This window comes from Stenella coeruleoalba, assembly GCF_951394435.1.
Source record: "Stenella coeruleoalba genome assembly, contig: scaffold_240, whole genome shotgun sequence".
Taxonomy (NCBI): Eukaryota; Metazoa; Chordata; class Mammalia; order Artiodactyla; family Delphinidae; genus Stenella; species Stenella coeruleoalba.
This window is the reverse complement of record NW_027646263.1, coordinates 275,750-300,216: the sequence shown is the minus strand read 5'-3', so window position 1 is coordinate 300,216 and position 24,467 is coordinate 275,750. Positions and strand designations below refer to the sequence as shown.

At 44.0% G+C, this 24,467-nt stretch overlaps 1 long non-coding RNA gene across 1 annotated transcript in view; it reads left to right on the top strand.

The window, feature by feature from the left end:
* The window catches only part of LOC307181233, a 180,699-nt gene that overhangs the window by 2,289 nt on the left and 153,943 nt on the right, over positions 1–24,467 (top strand). The window contains exon 2 of the long non-coding RNA XR_013826186.1: positions 859–940. This is a non-coding gene — a long non-coding RNA (uncharacterized lncRNA). The remainder of the gene's footprint in view (positions 1–858; positions 941–24,467) is intronic.

The window sequence follows — 24,467 nt, the reverse complement described above, 5'->3', positions numbered from 1 at the left end:
CTCCTTTCTTCAACTCGTTTTCTTGTGAGCTGGCCGCAACACCGCAGGATGGCTTCAGGCCCTAATCTGGTTCCGGCACGGCACACTGAGCCTTTGGTTATTTCCTCTTCCTGGTGGGAAATGAGAGTTAAATTTGCCCGTCCAGACACCTCCAGCTAGCCTCTCATTGGTTCTCGCTATTCCTGTTCATCTTCCACAGAAATTGCAAACTGGGACAAACAGGAGGTTAAAGGTGCTGACTCTCCAAGTGGGGAGAGTGTTAGTAAAGCGTCTGGAATGTTGCACCCGAGTACCAGGGGACGAAAACTGAGACATATTTGAACACGTCTCCCGTTCACATGGTTGATCATACTTGGGTTCCACATGCATGTTTTAGCTGAAGGAAGAATACCTAAAACCTGGGTAGTTGAAACCCGTGGAATGGGTACCATGCAATATGACTTCAAAGGGTCTTCATTTGCTCACCGAACCTCTCCAATCCTATCACTGCTGCGTTTATGCCCCTGTACACATGCTTGATTCTCTTTCGGAGACATAGCAATCCATAGGTTTTAAGATACTTACTAGTCAGGTACATTCTTAGGCGTTTAATATGCGGTGTTGAGTCCATTTCGTTGAGCAAGGAGTAGCTCTTGTCTATTCCATATTTGGCTTAAGGAACTTTATCTGTGCTCATTTCAATCTCTGGTTTTATGCAGCACCCCAACTCACCTTTCCCCTTAAGCAAGCATAAGTTGGTTTTCTAAATTTGAGACCCTGTTCTGTTCTGTAATTCAGTTCCTGTGTAGCCAAGTTTCCATTCCGTGTATTACTGATATCTTATGATGTTTCTTTTTCTGTGTGACTTATTTCAGTTAGAATCATCATACCTGAATCCACTCATTGTGCTGCTAAGGGCCTGATGACACAGATTTCATTGCTGAGTGATATTGCTTTTTAAGTAAATACCACAACTTCTTTATCCATTTTTCACTTTCTGCGATGTTGAACTTGTACTGTAAACGAGGTTCTTGTAAACAGAGCCGTTCCAAACTTTGGGGTGGCTGTGTCTTTTTGATTTTAAATTCCCTAAGCTATAGGACCATAAGTGGAAGTGCCCTAGGCTCTGTTGCTTTGTTTTTTAGATGTTTCAGGAAACACCATACACTTCTCCCGAGTGGTTGTTGGCAATTTACATCCCGCCCATCAGCATAACAAGGCTCCCAGTTCTCCATGGCCTGTCCTGCCTTTCTGGATTTTACACTTTTTTCAGATGGACCTTTTGAACAGGGGGAAGTGAGACTTCATTGTAGTGCAGATTTCCTTTGCAAGCTTGCTTGGTTGGCCAAAAAGGGCGTATGCGTTTTTTCCTGAATATATTCAGGAAAAAACGCATACGCCGTTTTTGGCCAAGTGCATCATTGTGGACGTTCTGCCTCTTTTCCTATGCTTTCAATGCAATTCCAGTCTACCTCCTGAAATCGGTTTCCTGCAATTCTGCCCCGCTTTCAAGTCCTCTTGGCAGCCTTACTTCAGTCTATTTTTGGACGATAGCTGTCATTTATAACTCTGCAGGTTTGTGAATTACAGTGCCCCTGAGCTCCTTTCTTCAACTCGCTTTCTTGTGACCTGGCCGCAACACCGCAGGATGGCTTCAGGCCCTAATCTGGTTCCGGCCCGGCATGCTGAGCCTTTGGTTAATTCCTCTTCCTGGTGGGAAATGAGAGTTGAATTTGCCCGTCCAGACATCTCCAGCTAGCCTCTCATTGGTTCTCGCTATTCCTGTTCATCTTCCGCAGAAATTGCAAACTGGGCCAAACAGGAGGTTAAAGGGACTGACTCTCCAAGTTGGGAGAGTGTTAGTAAAGCATCTGGAATGTTGCACCCGAGTACCAGGGGAGGAAAACTGAGACATATTTGAACACGTCTCCCGTTCACATGGTTGATCATACTCTGGGTTCCACATGCATGTTTTAGCTGAAGGAAGAATACCTTAAACCTGGAGAGTTGAGACCCGTGTAATGGGTACCATGCAATATGACTTCAAAGGGTCTTCATTTGCTCACCGAACCTCTCCAATCCTATCACTGCTGCGTTTATGCCCCTGTACACACGCTTGATTCTCTTTTGGAGACATAGCAATCAATAGGTTTTAAGATACTTACTAGTCAGGTACATTCTTAGGCGTTTAATATGCGGTGTTGAGTCCATTTCGTTGAGCAAGGAGTAGCTCTTGTCTATTCCATATTTGGCTTAAGGAACTTTATCTGTGCTCATTTCAATCTCTGGTTTTATGCAGCACCCCAACTCACCTTTCCCCTTAAGCAAGCATAAGTTGGTTTTCGAAATTTGAGACCCTGTTCTGTTCTGTAATTCAGTTCCTGTGTAGCCAAGTTTCCATTCCGTGTATTACTGATATCTTATGATGTTTCTTTTTCTGTGTGACTTATTTCAGTTAGAATCATCATACCTGAATCCACTCATTGTGCTACTAAGGGCCTGATGACACAGATTTCATTGCTGAGTGATATTGCTTTGTAGGTGAATACCACAACTTCTTTATCCATTTTTCACTTTCTGCGATGTTGAACTTGTACTGTAAACGAGGTTCTTGTAAACAGAGCCGTTCCAAACTTTGGGGTGGCTGTGTCTTTTTGATTTTAATTTCCCTAAGCTATAGGACCATAAGTGGAAGTGCCCTAGGCTCTGTTGCTTTGTTTCTTAGATGTTTCAGGAAACACCATACACTTCTCCCAAGTGTCTGTTGGCAATTTACATCCCGCCCATCAGCATAACAAGGCTCCCAGTTCCCAATGGCCTGTCCTGCCTTTCTGGATTTTACACTTTTTTCAGATGGCCCTTTTGACCGGGGGAAAGTGAGAATTCATTGTAGTGCAGATTTCCTTTGCAAGCTTGCTTGGTTGGCCAAAAAGGGCTTATGCGTTTTTTCCTGAATATATTCAGGAAAAAACGCATACGCCCTTTTTGGCCAAGTGCATCATTGTGGACGTTCTGCCTCTTTTCCTATGCTTTCAATGCAATTCCAGTCTACCTCCTGAAATCGGTTTCCTGCAATTCTGCCCCGCTTTCAAGTCCTCTTGGCAGCCTTACTTCAGTCTATTTTTGGACGATAGCTGTCATTTATAACTCTGCAGGTTTGTGAATTACAGTGCCCCTGAGCTCCTTTCTTCAACTCGCTTTCTTGTGACCTGGCCGCAACACCGCAGGATGGCTTCAGGGCCTAATCTGGTTCCGGCCCGGCATGCTGAGCCTTTGGTTAATTCCTCTTCCTGGTGGGAAATGAGAGGTAAATTTGCCCGTGCAGACACCTCCAGCTAGTCTCTCATTGGTTCTCGCTATTCCTGTTCATCTTCCACAGAAATTGCAAACTGGGCCAAACAGGAGGTTAAAGGGACTGACTCTCCAAGTGGGGAGAGTGTTAGTAAAGCGTCTGGAATGTTGCACCCGAGTACCAGGGGAGGAAAACTGAGATATATTTGAACACGTCTCCCGTTCACATGGTTGATCATACTCTGGGTTCCACATGCATGTTTTAGCTGAAGGAAGAATACCTTAAACCTGGAGAGTTGAGACCCGTGTAATGGGTACCATGCAATATGACTTCAAAGGGTCTTCATATGCTCACCGAACCTCTCCAATCCTATCACTGCTGCGTTTATGCCCCTGTACACATGCTTGATTCTCTTTCGGAGACATAGCAATCCATAGGTTTTAAGATACTTACTAGTCAGGTACATTCTTAGGCGTTTAATATGGGGTGTTGAGTCCATTTCATTGAGCAAGGAGTAGCTCTTGTCTATTCCATATTTGGCTTAAGGAACTTTATCTGTGCTCATTTCAATCTCTGGTTTTATGCAGCACCCCAACTCACCTTTCCCCTTAAGCAAGCATAAGTTGGTTTTCTAAATTTGAGACCCTGTTCTGTTCTGTAATTCAGTTCCTGTGTAGCCAAGTTTACATTCCGTGTATTACTGATATCTTATGATGTTTCTTTTTCTGTGTGACTTATTTCAGTTAGAATCATCATACCTGAATCCACTCATTGTGCTGCTAAGGGCCTGATGACACAGATTTCATTGCTGAGTGATATTGCTTTGTAAGTAAATACCACAACTTCTTTATCCATTTTTCACTTTCTGCGATGTTGAACTTGTACTGTAAACGATGTTCTTGTAAACAGAGCCGATCCAAACTTTGGGGTGGCTGTGTCTTTTTGATTTTAATTTCCCTAAGCTATAGGACCATAAGTGGAAGTGCCCTAGGTTCTGTTGCTTTGTTTTTTAGATGTTTCAGGAAACACCATACACTTCTCCCGAGTGGTTGTTGGCAATTTACATCCCGCCCATTAGCATAACAAGGCTCCCAGTTCTCCATGGCCTGTCCTGCCTTTCTGGATTTTACACTTTTTTCAGATGGCCCTTCTGACCGGGGGGAAGTGAGACTTCATTGTAGTGCAGATTTCCTTTGCAAGCTTGCTTGGTTGGCCAAAAAGGGCGTATGCGTTTTTTCCTGAATATATTCAGGAAAAAACGCATACGCCCTTTTTGGCCAAGTGCATCATTGTGGACGTTCTGCCTCTTTTCCTATGCTTTCAATGCAATTCCAGTCTACCTCCTGAAATCGGTTTCCTGCAATTCTGCCCCGCTTTCAAGTCCTCTTGGCAGCCTTACTTCAGTCTATTTTTGGACGATAGCTGTCATTTATAACTCTGCAGGTTTGTGAATTACAGTGCCCCTGAGCTCCTTTCTTCAACTCGCTTTCTTGTGACCTGGCCGCAACACCGCAGGATGGCTTCAGGCCCTAATCTGGTTCCGGCACGGCACGCTGAGCCTTTGGTTATTTCCTCTTCCTGGTGGGAAATGAGAGTTAAATTTGCCCGTCCAGACACCTCCAGCTAGTCTCTCATTGGTTCTCGCTATTCCTGTTCATCTTCCACAGAAATTGCAAACTGGGCCAAACAGGAGGTTAAAGGCGCTGACTCTCCAAGTGGGGACAGTGTTAGTAAAGCGTCTGGAATGTTGCACCCGAGTACCAGGGGAGGAAAACTGAGACATATTTGAACACGTCTCCCGATCTCATGGTTGATCATACTCTGGGTTCCACATGCATGTTTTAGCTGAAGGAAGAATACCTAAAACCTGGGTAGTTGAAACCCGTGGAATGGGTACCATGCAATATGACTTCAAAGGGTCTTCATTTGCTCACCGAACCTCTCTAATCCTATCACTGCTGCGTTTATGCCCCTGTACACATGCTTGATTCTCTTTCGGAGACATAGCAATCCCTAGGTTTTAAGATACTTACTAGTCAGGTACATTCTTAGGCGTTTAATATGCGGTGTTGAGTCCATTTCTTCGAGCAAGGAGTAGCTCTTGTCTATTCCATATTTGGCTTAAGGAACTTTATCTGTGCTCATTTCAATCTCTGGTTTTATGCAGCACCCCAACTCACCTTTCCCCTAAACAAGCATAAGTTGGTTTTCTAAATTTGAGACCCTGTTCTGTTCTGTAATTCAGTTCCTGTGTAGCCAAGTTTACATTCCGTGTATTACTGATATCTTATGATGTTTCTTTTTCTGTGTGACTTATTTCAGTTACAATCATCATACCTGAATCCACTCATTGTGCTACTAAGGGCCTGATGACACAGATTTCATTGCTGAGTGATATTGCTTTGTAGGTGAATACCACAACTTCTTTATCCATTTTTCACTTTCTGCGATGTTGAACTTGTACTGTAAACGAGGTTCTTGTAAACAGAGCCGTTCCAAACTTTGGGGTGGCTGTGTCTTTTTGATTTTAATTTCCCTAAGCTATAGGACCATAAGTGGAAGTGCCCTAGGCTCTGTTGCTTTGTTTCTTAGATGTTTCAGGAAACACCATACACTTCTCCCAAGTGTCTGTTGGCAATTTACATCCCGCCCATCAGCATAACAAGGCTCCCAGTTCCCAATGGCCTGTCCTGCCTTTCTGGATTTTACACTTTTTTCAGATGGCCCTTTTGACCGGGGGAAAGTGAGAATTCATTGTAGTGCAGATTTCCTTTGCAAGCTTGCTTGGTTGGCCAAAAAGGGCTTATGCGTTTTTTCCTGAATATATTCAGGAAAAAACGCATACGCCCTTTTTGGCCAAGTGCATCATTGTGGACGTTCTGCCTCTTTTCCTATGCTTTCAATGCAATTCCAGTCTACCTCCTGAAATCGGTTTCCTGCAATTCTGCCCCGCTTTCAAGTCCTCTTGGCAGCCTTACTTCAGTCTATTTTTGGACGATAGCTGTCATTTATAACTCTGCAGGTTTGTGAATTACAGTGCCCCTGAGCTCCTTTCTTCAACTCGCTTTCTTGTGACCTGGCCGCAACACCGCAGGATGGCTTCAGGGCCTAATCTGGTTCCGGCCCGGCATGCTGAGCCTTTGGTTAATTCCTCTTCCTGGTGGGAAATGAGAGGTAAATTTGCCCGTGCAGACACCTCCAGCTAGTCTCTCATTGGTTCTCGCTATTCCTGTTCATCTTCCACAGAAATTGCAAACTGGGCCAAACAGGAGGTTAAAGGGACTGACTCTCCAAGTGGGGAGAGTGTTAGTAAAGCGTCTGGAATGTTGCACCCGAGTACCAGGGGAGGAAAACTGAGATATATTTGAACACGTCTCCCGTTCACATGGTTGATCATACTCTGGGTTCCACATGCATGTTTTAGCTGAAGGAAGAATACCTTAAACCTGGAGAGTTGAGACCCGTGTAATGGGTACCATGCAATATGACTTCAAAGGGTCTTCATATGCTCACCGAACCTCTCCAATCCTATCACTGCTGCGTTTATGCCCCTGTACACATGCTTGATTCTCTTTCGGAGACATAGCAATCCATAGGTTTTAAGATACTTACTAGTCAGGTACATTCTTAGGCGTTTAATATGGGGTGTTGAGTCCATTTCATTGAGCAAGGAGTAGCTCTTGTCTATTCCATATTTGGCTTAAGGAACTTTATCTGTGCTCATTTCAATCTCTGGTTTTATGCAGCACCCCAACTCACCTTTCCCCTTAAGCAAGCATAAGTTGGTTTTCTAAATTTGAGACCCTGTTCTGTTCTGTAATTCAGTTCCTGTGTAGCCAAGTTTACATTCCGTGTATTACTGATATCTTATGATGTTTCTTTTTCTGTGTGACTTATTTCAGTTAGAATCATCATACCTGAATCCACTCATTGTGCTGCTAAGGGCCTGATGACACAGATTTCATTGCTGAGTGATATTGCTTTGTAAGTAAATACCACAACTTCTTTATCCATTTTTCACTTTCTGCGATGTTGAACTTGTACTGTAAATGAGGTTCTTGTAAACAGAGCCGTTCCAAACTTTGGGGTGGCTGTGTCTTTTTGATTTTAAATTCCCTAAGCTATAGGACCATAAGTGGAAGTGCCCTAGGCTCTCTTGCTTTGTTTTTTAGATGTTTCAGGAAACACCATACACTTCTCCCAAGTGGTTGTTGGCAATTTACATCCCGCCCATCAGCATAACAAGGCTCCCAGTTCTCCATGGCCTGTCCTGCCTTTCTGGATTTTACACTTTTTTCAGATGGCCCTTTTGACCAGGGGGAAGTGAGACTTCATTGTAGTGCAGATTTCCTTTGCAAGCTTGCTTGGTTGGCCAAAAAGGGCGTATGCGTTTTTTCCTGAATATATTCAGGAAAAAACGCATACGCCCTTTTTGGCCAAGTGCATCATTGTGGACGTTCTGCCTCTTTTCCTATGCTTTCAATGCAATTCCAGTCTACCTCCTGAAATCGGTTTCCTGCAATTCTGCCCCGTTTTCAAGTCCTCTTGGCAGCCTTACTTCAGTCTATTTTTGGACGATAGCTGTCATTTATAACTCTGCAGGTTTGTGAATTACAGTGCCCCTGAGCTCCTTTCTTCAACTCGCTTTCTTGTGACCTGGCCGCAACACCGCAGGATGGCTTCAGGCCCTAATCTGGTTCCGGCCCGGCATGCTGAGCCTTTGGTTAATTCCTCTTCCTGGTGGGAAATGAGAGTTGAATTTGCCCGTCCAGACACCTCCAGCTAGCGTCTCATTGGTTCTCGCTATTCCTGTTCATCTTCCGCAGAAATTGCAAACTGGGCCAAACAGGAGGTTAAAGGGACTGACTCTCCAAGTCGGGAGAGTGTTAGTAAAGCGTCTGGAATGTTGCACCCGAGTACCAGGGGAGGAAAACTGAGACATATTTGAACACGTCTCCCGTTCACATGGTTGATCATACTCTGGGTTCCACATGCATGTTTTAGCTGAAGGAAGAATACCTTAAACCTGGAGAGTTGAGACCCGTGTAATGGGTACCATGCAATATGACTTCAAAGGGTATTCATTTGCTCACCGAACCTCTCCAATCCTATCACTGCTGCGTTTATGCCCCTGTACACACGCTTGATTCTCTTTCGGAGACATAGCAATCCATAGGTTTTAAGATACTTACTAGTCAGGTACATTCTTAGGCGTTTAATATGGGGTTTTGAGTCCATTTCGTTGAGCAAGGAGTAGCTCTTGTCTATTCCATATTTGGCTTAAGGAACTTTATCTGTGCTCATTTCAATCTCTGGTTTTATGCAGCACCCCAACTCACCTTTCCCCTTAAGCAAGCATAAGTTGGTTTTCTAAATTTGAGACCCTGTTCTGTTCTGTAATTCAGTTCCTGTGTAGCCAAGTTTCCATTCCGTGTATTACTGATATCTTATGATGTTTCTTTTTCTGTTTGACTTATTTCAGTTAGAATCATCATACCTGAATCCACTCATTGTGCTGCTAAGGGCCTGATGACACAGATTTCATTGCTGAGTGATATTGCTTTGTAAGTAAATACCACAACTTCTTTATCCATTTTTCACTTTCTGCGATGTTGAACTTGTACTGTAAATGAGGTTCTTGTAAACAGAGGCGTTCCAAACTTTGGGGTGGCTGTGTCTTTTTGATTTTAATTTCCCTAAGCTATAGGACCATAAGTGGAAGTGCCCTAGGTTCTGTTGCTTTGTATTTTAGATGTTTCAGGAAACACCATACACTTCTCCCGAGTGGTTGTTGGCAATTTACATCCCACCCATCAGCATAACAAGGCTCCCAGTTCTCCATGGCCTGTCCTGCCTTTCTGGATTTTACACTTTTTTCAGATGGCCCTTTTGACCGGGGGGAAGTGAGACTTCATTGTAGTGCAGATTTCCTTTGCAAGCTTGCTTGGTTGGCCAAAAAGGGCGTATGCGTTTTTTCCTGAATATATTCAGGAAAAAACGCATACGCCCTTTTTGGCCAAGTGCATGATTGTGGACGTTCGGCCTCTTTTCCTATGCTTTCAATGCAATTCCAGTCTACCTCCTGAAATCGGTTTCCTGCAATTCTGCCCCGCTTTCACGTCCTCTTGGCAGCCTTACTTCAGTCTATTTTTGGACGATAGCTGTCATTTATAACTCTGCAGGTTTGTGAATTACAGTGCCCCTGAGCTCCTTTCTTCAACTCGTTTTCTTGTGAGCTGGCCGCAACACCGCAGGATGGCTTCAGGCCCTAATCTGGTTCCGGCACGGCACACTGAGCCTTTGGTTATTTCCTCTTCCTGGTGGGAAATGAGAGTTAAATTTGCCCGTCCAGACACCTCCAGCTAGCCTCTCATTGGTTCTCGCTATTCCTGTTCATCTTCCACAGAAATTGCAAACTGGGACAAACAGGAGGTTAAAGGTGCTGACTCTCCAAGTGGGGAGAGTGTTAGTAAAGCGTCTGGAATGTTGCACCCGAGTACCAGGGGACGAAAACTGAGACATATTTGAACACGTCTCCCGTTCACATGGTTGATCATACTTGGGTTCCACATGCATGTTTTAGCTGAAGGAAGAATACCTAAAACCTGGGTAGTTGAAACCCGTGGAATGGGTACCATGCAATATGACTTCAAAGGGTCTTCATTTGCTCACCGAACCTCTCCAATCCTATCACTGCTGCGTTTATGCCCCTGTACACATGCTTGATTCTCTTTCGGAGACATAGCAATCCATAGGTTTTAAGATACTTACTAGTCAGGTACATTCTTAGGCGTTTAATATGCGGTGTTGAGTCCATTTCGTTGAGCAAGGAGTAGCTCTTGTCTATTCCATATTTGGCTTAAGGAACTTTATCTGTGCTCATTTCAATCTCTGGTTTTATGCAGCACCCCAACTCACCTTTCCCCTTAAGCAAGCATAAGTTGGTTTTCTAAATTTGAGACCCTGTTCTGTTCTGTAATTCAGTTCCTGTGTAGCCAAGTTTACATTCCGTGTATTACTGATATCTTATGATGTTTCTTTTTCTGTGTGACTTATTTCAGTTAGAATCATCATACCTGAATCCACTCATTGTGCTGCTAAGGGCCTGATGACACAGATTTCATTGCTGAGTGATATTGCTTTGTAAGTAAATACCACAACTTCTTTATCCATTTTTCACTTTCTGCGATGTTGAACTTGTACTGTAAACGAGGTTCTTGTAAACAGAGCCGTTCCAAACTTTGGGGTGGCTGTGTCTTTTTGATTTTAAATTCCCTAAGCTATAGGACCATAAGTGGAAGTGCCCTAGGCTCTGTTGCTTTGTTTTTTAGATGTTTCAGGAAACACCATACACTTCTCCCGAGTGGTTGTTGGCAATTTACATCCCGCCCATCAGCATAACAAGGCTCCCAGTTCTCCATGGCCTGTCCTGCCTTTCTGGATTTTACACTTTTTTCAGATGGACCTTTTGAACAGGGGGAAGTGAGACTTCATTGTAGTGCAGATTTCCTTTGCAAGCTTGCTTGGTTGGCCAAAAAGGGCGTATGCGTTTTTTCCTGAATATATTCAGGAAAAAACGCATACGCCGTTTTTGGCCAAGTGCATCATTGTGGACGTTCTGCCTCTTTTCCTATGCTTTCAATGCAATTCCAGTCTACCTCCTGAAATCGGTTTCCTGCAATTCTGCCCCGCTTTCAAGTCCTCTTGGCAGCCTTACTTCAGTCTATTTTTGGACGATAGCTGTCATTTATAACTCTGCAGGTTTGTGAATTACAGTGCCCCTGAGCTCCTTTCTTCAACTCGCTTTCTTGTGACCTGGCCGCAACACCGCAGGATGGCTTCAGGCCCTAATCTGGTTCCGGCCCGGCATGCTGAGCCTTTGGTTAATTCCTCTTCCTGGTGGGAAATGAGAGTTGAATTTGCCCGTCCAGACATCTCCAGCTAGCCTCTCATTGGTTCTCGCTATTCCTGTTCATCTTCCGCAGAAATTGCAAACTGGGCCAAACAGGAGGTTAAAGGGACTGACTCTCCAAGTTGGGAGAGTGTTAGTAAAGCATCTGGAATGTTGCACCCGAGTACCAGGGGAGGAAAACTGAGACATATTTGAACACGTCTCCCGTTCACATGGTTGATCATACTCTGGGTTCCACATGCATGTTTTAGCTGAAGGAAGAATACCTTAAACCTGGAGAGTTGAGACCCGTGTAATGGGTACCATGCAATATGACTTCAAAGGGTCTTCATTTGCTCACCGAACCTCTCCAATCCTATCACTGCTGCGTTTATGCCCCTGTACACACGCTTGATTCTCTTTTGGAGACATAGCAATCAATAGGTTTTAAGATACTTACTAGTCAGGTACATTCTTAGGCGTTTAATATGCGGTGTTGAGTCCATTTCGTTGAGCAAGGAGTAGCTCTTGTCTATTCCATATTTGGCTTAAGGAACTTTATCTGTGCTCATTTCAATCTCTGGTTTTATGCAGCACCCCAACTCACCTTTCCCCTTAAGCAAGCATAAGTTGGTTTTCGAAATTTGAGACCCTGTTCTGTTCTGTAATTCAGTTCCTGTGTAGCCAAGTTTCCATTCCGTGTATTACTGATATCTTATGATGTTTCTTTTTCTGTGTGACTTATTTCAGTTAGAATCATCATACCTGAATCCACTCATTGTGCTACTAAGGGCCTGATGACACAGATTTCATTGCTGAGTGATATTGCTTTGTAGGTGAATACCACAACTTCTTTATCCATTTTTCACTTTCTGCGATGTTGAACTTGTACTGTAAACGAGGTTCTTGTAAACAGAGCCGTTCCAAACTTTGGGGTGGCTGTGTCTTTTTGATTTTAATTTCCCTAAGCTATAGGACCATAAGTGGAAGTGCCCTAGGCTCTGTTGCTTTGTTTCTTAGATGTTTCAGGAAACACCATACACTTCTCCCAAGTGTCTGTTGGCAATTTACATCCCGCCCATCAGCATAACAAGGCTCCCAGTTCCCAATGGCCTGTCCTGCCTTTCTGGATTTTACACTTTTTTCAGATGGCCCTTTTGACCGGGGGAAAGTGAGAATTCATTGTAGTGCAGATTTCCTTTGCAAGCTTGCTTGGTTGGCCAAAAAGGGCTTATGCGTTTTTTCCTGAATATATTCAGGAAAAAACGCATACGCCCTTTTTGGCCAAGTGCATCATTGTGGACGTTCTGCCTCTTTTCCTATGCTTTCAATGCAATTCCAGTCTACCTCCTGAAATCGGTTTCCTGCAATTCTGCCCCGCTTTCAAGTCCTCTTGGCAGCCTTACTTCAGTCTATTTTTGGACGATAGCTGTCATTTATAACTCTGCAGGTTTGTGAATTACAGTGCCCCTGAGCTCCTTTCTTCAACTCGCTTTCTTGTGACCTGGCCGCAACACCGCAGGATGGCTTCAGGGCCTAATCTGGTTCCGGCCCGGCATGCTGAGCCTTTGGTTAATTCCTCTTCCTGGTGGGAAATGAGAGGTAAATTTGCCCGTGCAGACACCTCCAGCTAGTCTCTCATTGGTTCTCGCTATTCCTGTTCATCTTCCACAGAAATTGCAAACTGGGCCAAACAGGAGGTTAAAGGGACTGACTCTCCAAGTGGGGAGAGTGTTAGTAAAGCGTCTGGAATGTTGCACCCGAGTACCAGGGGAGGAAAACTGAGATATATTTGAACACGTCTCCCGTTCACATGGTTGATCATACTCTGGGTTCCACATGCATGTTTTAGCTGAAGGAAGAATACCTTAAACCTGGAGAGTTGAGACCCGTGTAATGGGTACCATGCAATATGACTTCAAAGGGTCTTCATATGCTCACCGAACCTCTCCAATCCTATCACTGCTGCGTTTATGCCCCTGTACACATGCTTGATTCTCTTTCGGAGACATAGCAATCCATAGGTTTTAAGATACTTACTAGTCAGGTACATTCTTAGGCGTTTAATATGGGGTGTTGAGTCCATTTCATTGAGCAAGGAGTAGCTCTTGTCTATTCCATATTTGGCTTAAGGAACTTTATCTGTGCTCATTTCAATCTCTGGTTTTATGCAGCACCCCAACTCACCTTTCCCCTTAAGCAAGCATAAGTTGGTTTTCTAAATTTGAGACCCTGTTCTGTTCTGTAATTCAGTTCCTGTGTAGCCAAGTTTACATTCCGTGTATTACTGATATCTTATGATGTTTCTTTTTCTGTGTGACTTATTTCAGTTAGAATCATCATACCTGAATCCACTCATTGTGCTGCTAAGGGCCTGATGACACAGATTTCATTGCTGAGTGATATTGCTTTGTAAGTAAATACCACAACTTCTTTATCCATTTTTCACTTTCTGCGATGTTGAACTTGTACTGTAAACGATGTTCTTGTAAACAGAGCCGATCCAAACTTTGGGGTGGCTGTGTCTTTTTGATTTTAATTTCCCTAAGCTATAGGACCATAAGTGGAAGTGCCCTAGGTTCTGTTGCTTTGTTTTTTAGATGTTTCAGGAAACACCATACACTTCTCCCGAGTGGTTGTTGGCAATTTACATCCCGCCCATTAGCATAACAAGGCTCCCAGTTCTCCATGGCCTGTCCTGCCTTTCTGGATTTTACACTTTTTTCAGATGGCCCTTCTGACCGGGGGGAAGTGAGACTTCATTGTAGTGCAGATTTCCTTTGCAAGCTTGCTTGGTTGGCCAAAAAGGGCGTATGCGTTTTTTCCTGAATATATTCAGGAAAAAACGCATACGCCCTTTTTGGCCAAGTGCATCATTGTGGACGTTCTGCCTCTTTTCCTATGCTTTCAATGCAATTCCAGTCTACCTCCTGAAATTGGTTTCCTGCAATTCTGCCCCGCTTTCAAGTCCTCTTGGCAGCCTTACTTCAGTCTATTTTTGGACGATAGCTGTCATTTATAACTCTGCAGGTTTGTGAATTACAGTGCCCCTGAGCTCCTTTCTTCAACTCGCTTTCTTGTGACCTGGCCGCAACACCGCAGGATGGCTTCAGGCCCTAATCTGGTTCCGGCACGGCACGCTGAGCCTTTGGTTATTTCCTCTTCCTGGTGGGAAATGAGAGTTAAATTTGCCCGTCCAGACACCTCCAGCTAGTCTCTCATTGGTTCTCGCTATTCCTGTTCATCTTCCACAGAAATTGCAAACTGGGCCAAACAGGAGGTTAAAGGCGCTGACTCTCCAAGTGGGGACAGTGTTAGTAAAGCGTCTGGAATGTTGCACCCGAGTACCAGGGGAGGAAAACTGAGACATATTTGAACACGTCTCCCGATCTCATGGTTGATCATACTCTGGGTTCCACATGCATGTTTTAGCTGAAGGAAGAATACCTAAAACCTGGGTAGTTGAAACCCGTGGAATGGGTACCATGCAATATGACTTCAAAGGGTCTTCATTTGCTCACCGAACCTCTCTAATCCTATCACTGCTGCGTTTATGCCCCTGTACACATGCTTGATTCTCTTTCGGAGACATAGCAATCCCTAGGTTTTAAGATACTTACTAGTCAGGTACATTCTTAGGCGTTTAATATGCGGTGTTGAGTCCATTTCTTCGAGCAAGGAGTAGCTCTTGTCTATTCCATATTTGGCTTAAGGAACTTTATCTGTGCTCATTTCAATCTCTGGTTTTATGCAGCACCCCAACTCACCTTTCCCCTAAACAAGCATAAGTTGGTTTTCTAAATTTGAGACCCTGTTCTGTTCTGTAATTCAGTTCCTGTGTAGCCAAGTTTACATTCCGTGTATTACTGATATCTTATGATGTTTCTTTTTCTGTGTGACTTATTTCAGTTACAATCATCATACCTGAATCCACTCATTGTGCTACTAAGGGCCTGATGACACAGATTTCATTGCTGAGTGATATTGCTTTGTAGGTGAATACCACAACTTCTTTATCCATTTTTCACTTTCTGCGATGTTGAACTTGTACTGTAAACGAGGTTCTTGTAAACAGAGCCGTTCCAAACTTTGGGGTGGCTGTGTCTTTTTGATTTTAATTTCCCTAAGCTATAGGACCATAAGTGGAAGTGCCCTAGGCTCTGTTGCTTTGTTTCTTAGATGTTTCAGGAAACACCATACACTTCTCCCAAGTGTCTGTTGGCAATTTACATCCCGCCCATCAGCATAACAAGGCTCCCAGTTCCCAATGGCCTGTCCTGCCTTTCTGGATTTTACACTTTTTTCAGATGGCCCTTTTGACCGGGGGAAAGTGAGAATTCATTGTAGTGCAGATTTCCTTTGCAAGCTTGCTTGGTTGGCCAAAAAGGGCTTATGCGTTTTTTCCTGAATATATTCAGGAAAAAACGCATACGCCCTTTTTGGCCAAGTGCATCATTGTGGACGTTCTGCCTCTTTTCCTATGCTTTCAATGCAATTCCAGTCTACCTCCTGAAATCGGTTTCCTGCAATTCTGCCCCGCTTTCAAGTCCTCTTGGCAGCCTTACTTCAGTCTATTTTTGGACGATAGCTGTCATTTATAACTCTGCAGGTTTGTGAATTACAGTGCCCCTGAGCTCCTTTCTTCAACTCGCTTTCTTGTGACCTGGCCGCAACACCGCAGGATGGCTTCAGGGCCTAATCTGGTTCCGGCCCGGCATGCTGAGCCTTTGGTTAATTCCTCTTCCTGGTGGGAAATGAGAGGTAAATTTGCCCGTGCAGACACCTCCAGCTAGTCTCTCATTGGTTCTCGCTATTCCTGTTCATCTTCCACAGAAATTGCAAACTGGGCCAAACAGGAGGTTAAAGGGACTGACTCTCCAAGTGGGGAGAGTGTTAGTAAAGCGTCTGGAATGTTGCACCCGAGTACCAGGGGAGGAAAACTGAGATATATTTGAACACGTCTCCCGTTCACATGGTTGATCATACTCTGGGTTCCACATGCATGTTTTAGCTGAAGGAAGAATACCTTAAACCTGGAGAGTTGAGACCCGTGTAATGGGTACCATGCAATATGACTTCAAAGGGTCTTCATATGCTCACCGAACCTCTCCAATCCTATCACTGCTGCGTTTATGCCCCTGTACACATGCTTGATTCTCTTTCGGAGACATAGCAATCCATAGGTTTTAAGATACTTACTAGTCAGGTACATTCTTAGGCGTTTAATATGGGGTGTTGAGTCCATTTCATTGAGCAAGGAGTAGCTCTTGTCTATTCCATATTTGGCTTAAGGAACTTTATCTGTGCTCATTTCAATCTCTGGTTTTATGCAGCACCCCAACTCACCTTTCCCCTTAAGCAAGCATAAGTTGGTTTTCTAAATTTGAGACCCTGTTCTGTTCTGTAATTCAGTTCCTGTGTAGCCAAGTTTACATTCCGTGTATTACTGATATCTTATGATGTTTCTTTTTCTGTGTGACTTATTTCAGTTAGAATCATCATACCTGAATCCACTCATTGTGCTGCTAAGGGCCTGATGACACAGATTTCATTGCTGAGTGATATTGCTTTGTAAGTAAATACCACAACTTCTTTATCCATTTTTCACGTTCTGCGATGTTGAACTTGTACTGTAAACGATGTTCTTGTAAACAGAGCCGATCCAAACTTTGGGGTGGCTGTGTCTTTTTGATTTTAATTTCCCTAAGCTATAGGACCATAAGTGGAAGTGCCCTAGGTTCTGTTGCTTTGTTTTTTAGATGTTTCAGGAAACACCATACACTTCTCCCGAGTGGTTGTTGGCAATTTACATCCCGCCCATTAGCATAACAAGGCTCCCAGTTCTCCATGGCCTGTCCTGCCTTTCTGGATTTTACACTTTTTTCAGATGGCCCTTCTGACCGGGGGGAAGTGAGACTTCATTGTAGTGCAGATTTCCTTTGCAAGCTTGCTTGGTTGGCCAAAAAGGGCGTATGCGTTTTTTCCTGAATATATTCAGGAAAAAACGCATACGCCCTTTTTGGCCAAGTGCATCATTGTGGACGTTCTGCCTCTTTTCCTATGCTTTCAATGCAATTCCAGTCTACCTCCTGAAATCGGTTTCCTGCAATTCTGCCCTGCTTTCAAGTCCTCTTGGCAGCCTTACTTCAGTCTATTTTTGGATGATAGCTGTCATTTATAACTCTGCAGGTTTGTGAATTACAGTGCCCCTGAGCTCCTTTCTTCAACTCGCTTTCTTTTGAGCTGGCCGCAACACCGCAGGATGGTTTCAGGCCCTAATCTGGTTCCGGCACGGCACGCTGAGCCTTTGGTTATTTCCTCTTCCTGGTGGGAAATGAGAGTTAAATTTGCCCGTCCAGACACCTCCAGCTAGTCTCTCATTGGTTCTCGCTATTCCTGTTCATCTTCCACAGAAATTGCAAACTGGGCCAAACAGGAGGTTAAAGGCGCTGACTCTCCAAGTGGGGAGAGTGTTAGTAAAGCGTCTGGAATGTTGCACCCGAGTACCAGGGGAGGAAAACTGAGACATATTTGAACACGTCTCCCGATCACATGGTTGATCATACTCTGGGTTCCACATGCATGTTTTAGCTGAAGGAAGAATACCTAAAACCTGGGTAGTTGAAACCCGTGGAATGGGTACCATGCAATATGACTTCAAAGGGTCTTCATTTGCTCACCGAACCTCTCTAATCCTATCACTGCTGCGTTTATGCCCCTGTACACATGCTTGATTCTCTTTCGGAGACATAGCAATCCCTAGGTTTTAAGATACTTACTAGTCAGGTACATTCTTAGGCGTTTAATATGCGGTGTTGAGTCCATTTCTTCGAGCAAGGAGTAGCTCTAGTCTATTCCATATTTGGCTTAAGGAACTTTATCTGTGCTCATTTCAATCTCTGGTTTTATGCAGCACCCCAACTCACCTTTCCCCTTAAGCAAGCATAAGTTGGTTTTCTAAATTTGAGACCCTGTTCTGTTCTGTAATTCAGTTCCTGTGTAGCCAAGTTTACATTCCGTGTATTACTGATATCTTATGATGTTTCTTTTTCTGTGTGACTTATTTCAGTTAAAATCATCATACCTGAATCCACTCATTGTGCTGCTAAGGGCCTGATGACATAGATTTCATTGCTGAGTGATATTGCTTTGTAGGTGAATACCACAACTTCTTTATCCATTTTTCACTTTCTGCGATGTTGAACTTGTACTGTAAACGAGGTTCTTGTAAACAGAGCCGTTCCAAACTTTGGGGTGGCTGTGTCTTTTTGATTTTAATTTCCCTAAGCTATAGGACCATAAGTGGAAGTGCCCTAGGCTCTGTTGCTTTGTTTCTTAGATGTTTCAGGAAACACCATACACTTCTCCCAAGTGTCTGTTGGCAATTTACATCCCGCCCATCAGCATAACAAGGCTCCCAGTTCCCAATGGCCTGTCCTGCCTTTCTGGATTTTACACTTTTTTCAGATGGCCCTTTTGACCGGGGGAAAGTGAGAATTCATTGTAGTGCAGATTTCCTTTGCAAGCTTGCTTGGTTGGCCAAAAAGGGCTTATGCGTTTTTTCCTGAATATATTCAGGAAAAAACGCATACGCCCTTTTTGGCCAAGTGCATCATTGTGGACGTTCTGCCTCTTTTCCTATGCTTTCAATGCAATTCCAGTCTACCTCCTGAAATCGGTTTCCTGCAATTCTGCCCCGCTTTCAAGTCCTCTTGGCAGCCTTACTTCAGTCTATTTTTGGACGATAGCTGTCATTTATAACTCTGCAGGTTTGTGAATTACAGTGCCCCTGAGCTCCTTTCTTCAACTCGCTTTCTTTTGAGCTGGCCGCAACACTGCAGGATGGCTTCAGGGCCTAATCTGGTTCCGGCCCGGCATGCTGAGCCTTTGGTTAATTCCTCTTCCTGGTGGGAAATGAGAGGTAAATTTGCCCGTGCAGACACCTCCAGCTAGTCTCTCATTGGTTCTCGCTATTCCTGTTCATCTTCCACAGAAATTGCAAACTGGGCCAAACAGGAGGTTAAAGGGACTGACTCTCCAAGTGGGGAGAGTGTTAGTAAAGCGTCTGGAATGTTGCACCCGAGTACCAGGGGAGGAAAACTGAGATATATTTGAACACGTCTCCCGTTCACATGGTTGATCATACTCTGGGTTCCACATGCATGTTTTAGCTGAAGGAAGAATACCTTAAACCTGGAGAGTTGAGACCCGTGTAATGGGTACCATGCAATATGACTTCAAAGGGTCTTCATATGCTCACCGAACCTCTCCAATCCTATCACTGCTGCGTTTATGCCCCTGTACACATGCTTGATTCTCTTTCGGAGACATAGCAATCCATAGGTTTTAAGATACTTACTAGTCAGGTACATTCTTAGGCGTTTAATATGGGGTGTTGAGTCCATTTCATTGAGCAAGGAGTAGCTCTTGTCTATTCCATATTTGGCTTAAGGAACTTTATCTGTGCTCATTTCAATCTCTGGTTTTATGCAGCACCCCAACTCACCTTTCCCCTTAAGCAAGCATAAGTTGGTTTTCTAAATTTGAGACCCTGTTCTGTTCTGTAATTCAGTTCCTGTGTAGCCAAGTTTCCATTCCGTGTATTACTGATATCTTATGATGTTTCTTTTTCTGTGTGACTTATTTCAGTTAGAATCATCATACCTGAATCCACTCATTGTGCTGCTAAGGGCCTGATGACACAGATTTCATTGCTGAGTGATATTGCTTTGTAAGTAAATACCACAACTTCTTTATCCATTTTTCACTTTCTGCGATGTTGAACTTGTACTGTAAACGAGGTTCTTGTAAACAGAGCCGATCCAAACTTTGGGGTGGCTGTGTCTTTTTGATTTTAATTTCCCTAAGCTATAGGACCATAAGTGGAAGTGCCCTAGGTTCTGTTGCTTTGTTTTTTAGATGTTTCAGGAAACACCATACACTTCTCCCGAGTGGTTGTTGGCAATTTACATCCCGCCCATCAGCATAACAAGGCTCCCAGTTCTCCATGGCCTGTCCTGCCTTTCTGGATTTTACACTTTTTTCAGATGGCCCTTTTGACCGGGGGGAAGTGAGACTTCATTGTAGTGCAGATTTCCTTTGCAAGCTTGCTTGGTTGGCCAAAAAGGGCGTATGCGTTTTTTCCTGAATATATTCAGGAAAAAACGCATACGCCCTTTTTGGCCAAGTGCATCATTGTGGACGTTCTGCCTCTTTTCCTATGCTTTCAATGCAATTCCAGTCTACCTCCTGAAATCGGTTTCCTGCAATTCTGCCCCGCTTTCAAGTCCTCTTGGCAGCCTTACTTCAGTCTATTTTTGGACGATAGCTGTCATTTATAACTCTGCAGGTTTGTGAATTACAGTGCCCCTGAGCTCCTTTCTTCAACTCGCTTTCTTTTGAGCTGGCCGCAACACTGCAGGATGGCTTCAGGCCCTAATCTGGTTCCGGCCCGGCATGCTGAGCCTTTGGTTAATTCCTCTTCCTGGTGGGAAATGAGAGTTAAATTTGCCCGTCCAGACACCTGCAGCTAGCCTCTCATTGGTTCTCGCTATTCCTGTTCATCTTCCGCAGAAATTGCAAACTGGGCCAAACAGGAGGTTAAAGGCGCTGACTCTCCAAGTGGGGAGAGTGTTAGTAAAGCGTCTGGAATGTTGCACCCGAGTACCAGGGTACGAAAACTGAGACATATTTGAACACGTCTCCCGATCACATGGTTGATCATACTCTGGGTTCCACATGTATGTTTTAGCTGAAGGAAGAATACCTAAAACCTGGGTAGTTGAAACCCGTGGAATGGGTACCATGCAATATGACTTCAAAGGGTCTTCATTTGCTCACCAAACCTCTCCAATCCTATCACTGCTGCGTTTATGCCCCTGTACACATGCTTGATTCTCTTTCGGAGACATAGCAATCTATAGGTTTTAAGATACTTACTATTCAGGTACATTCTTAGGCGTTTAATATGCGGTGTTGAGTCCATTTCGTTGAGCAAGGAGTAGCTCTTGTCTATTCCATATTTGGCTTAAGGAACTTTATCTGTGCTCATTTCAATCTCTGGTTTTATGCAGCACCCCAACTCACCTTTACCCTTAAGCAAGCATAAGTTGGTTTTCTAAATTTGAGACCCTGTTCTGTTCTGTAATTCAGTTCCTGTGTAGCCAAGTTTACATTCCGTGTATTACTGATATCTTATGATGTTTCTTTTTCTGTGTGACTTATTTCAGTTAGAATCATCATACCTGAATCCACTCATTGTGCTGCTAAGGGCCTGATGACACAGATTTCATTGCTGAGTGATATTGCTTTGTAAGTAAATACCACATCTTTTTTATCCATTTTTCACTTTCTGTGATATTGAACATGTACGGTAAACGAGGTTCTTGTAAACGGAGACGTCCCAAACTTTGGGGTGGCTGTGTCTTCTTGATTTTAATTTCCCTAAGCTATAGGACCATAAGTGGCAGTGCCCTAGGCTCTGTTGCTTTGTTTTTTAGATGTTTCAGGAAACACCATACACTTCTCCTGAGTGTCTGTTGGCAATTTACATCCCGCCCATCAGCATAACAAGGCTCCCAGTTCTCCATGGCCTGTCCTGCCTTTCTGGATTTTACACTTTTTTCAGATGGCCCTTTTGACCGGGGGGAAGTGAGACTTCATTGTAGTGCAGATTTCCTTTGCAAGTTTGCTTGGTTGGCCAAAAAGGGCGTATGCGTTTTTTCCTGAATATATTCAGGAAAAAACGCATACGCCCTTTTTGGCCAAGTGCATCATTGTGGACGTTCTGCCTCTTTTCTTAAGCTTTCAATGCAATTCCAATCTACTTCCTGAAATCGGTTTCCTGCAATTCTGCCCCGCTTTCAAGTCCTCTTGGCAGCCTTACTTCAGTCTATTTTTGGACGATAGCTGTCATTTATAACTCTGCAGGTTTGTGAATTACAGTGCCGCTGAGCTCCTTTCTTCAACTCGCTTTCTTGTGACCTGGCCGCAACACCGCAGGATGTCTTCAGGCCCTAATCTGGTTCCGGCATGGCACGCTGAGCCTTTGGTTAATTCCTCTTCCTGGTGGGAAATGAGAGTTAAATTTGCCCGTTCAGACACCTCCAGCTAGTCTCTCATTGGTTCTCGCTATTCCTGTTCATCTTCCGCAGAAATTGCAAACTGGGCCAAACAGGAGGTTAAAGGGACTGACTCTCCAAGTGGGGAGAGTGTTAGTAAAGCGTCTGGAATGTTGCACCCGAGTACCAGGGTACGAAAACTGAGACATATTTGAACACGTCTCCCGATCACATGGTTGATCATACTCTAGGTTCCACATGCATGTTTTAGCTGAAGGAAGAATACCTTAAACCTGGGTAGGTGAAACCCTTGGAATGGGTACCATGCAATATGACTTCAAAGGGTCTTCATTTGCTCACCGAACCTCTCCAATCCTATCACTGCTGCGTTTATGCCCCTGTACACATGCTTGATTCTCTTTCGGAGACATAGCAATCCATAGGTTTTAAGATACTTACTAGTCAGGTACATTCTTAGGCGTTTAATATGGGGTGTTGAGTCCATTTCGTTGAGCAAGGAGTAGCTCTTGTCTATTCCATATTTGGCTTAAGGAACTTTATCTGTGCTCATTTCAATCTCTGGTTTTATGCAGCACCCCAACTCACCTTTCCCCTTAAGCAAGCATAAGTTGGTTTTCTAAATTTGAGACCCTGTTCTGTTCTGTAATTCAGTTCCTGTGTAGCCAATTTTCCATTCCGTGTATTACTGATATCTTATGATGTTTCTTTTTCTGTGTGACTTATTTCAGTTAGAATCATCATACCTGAATCCACTCATTGTGCTGCTACGGGCCTGATGACATAGATTTCATTGCTGAGTGATACTGCATTGTAAGTGAATACCACAACTTCTTTATCCATTTTTCACTTTCTGCGATGTTGAACTTGTACTGTAAACGAGGTTCTTGTAAACAGAGCCGTTCGAAACTTTGGGGTGGCTGTGTCTTTTTGATTTTAAATTCCCTAAGCTATAGGACCATAAGTGGAAGTGCCCTAGGCTCTCTTGCTTTGTTTTTTAGATGTTTCAGGAAACACCATACACTTCTCCCGAGTGTCTGTTGGCAATTTACATCCCGCCCTTCAGCATAACAAGGCTCCCAGTTCTCCATGGCCTGTCCTGCCTTTCTGGATTTTACACTTTTTTCAGATGGCCCTTTTGACCGGGGGGAAGTGAGACTTCATTGTAGTGCAGATTTCCTTTGCAAGCTTGCTTGGTTGGCCAAAAAGTGCGTATGCGTTTTTTCCTGATTGTATTCAGGAAAAAACGCATACGCCCTTTTTGGCCAAGTGCATCATTGTGGACGTTCTGCCTCTTTTCCTATGCTTTCAATGCAATTCCAGTCTACCTCCTGAAATCGGTTTCCTGCAATTCTGCCCCGCTTTCAAGTCCTCTTGGCAGCCTTACTTCAGTCTATTTTTGGACGATAGCTGTCATTTATAACTCTGCAGGTTTGTGAATTACAGTGCCCCTGAGCTCCTTTCTTCAACTCGCTTTCTTGTGACCTGGCCGCAACACCGCAGGATGGCTTCGGGCCCTAATCTGGTTCCGGCCCGGCATGCTGAGCCTTTGTTTAATTCGTGTTCCTGGTGGGAAATGAGAGTTAAATTTGCCCGTCCAGACACCTGCAGCTAGCCTCTCATTGGTTCTCGCTATTCCTGTTCATCTTCTGCAGAAATTGCAAACTGGGCCAAACAGGAGGTTAAAGGCGCTGACTCTCCAAGTGGGGAGAGTGTTAGTAAAGCGTCTGGAATGTTGCACCCGAGTACCAGGGTACGAAAACTGAGACATATTTGAACATGTCTCCCGTTCACATGGTTGATCATACTCCGGGTTCCACATGCATGTTTTAGCTGAAGGAAGAATACCTTAAACCTGGAGAGTTGAGACCCGTGTAATGGGTACCATGCAATATGACTTCAAAGTGTCTTCATTTGCTCACCGAACCTCTCCAATCCTATCACTGCTGCGTTTATGCCCCTGTACACATGCTTGATTCTCTTTCGGAGACATAGCAATCCATAGGTTTTAAGATACTTACTAGTCAGGTACATTCTTAGGCGTTTAATATGCGGTGTTGAGTCCATTTCGTTGAGCAAGGAGTAGCTCTTGTCTATTCCATATTTGGCTTAAGGAACTTTATCTGTGCTCATTTCAATCTCTGGTTTTATGCAGCACCCCAACTCACCTTTCCCCTTAAGCAAGCATAAGTTGGTTTTCTAAATTTGAGACCCTGTTCTGTTCTGT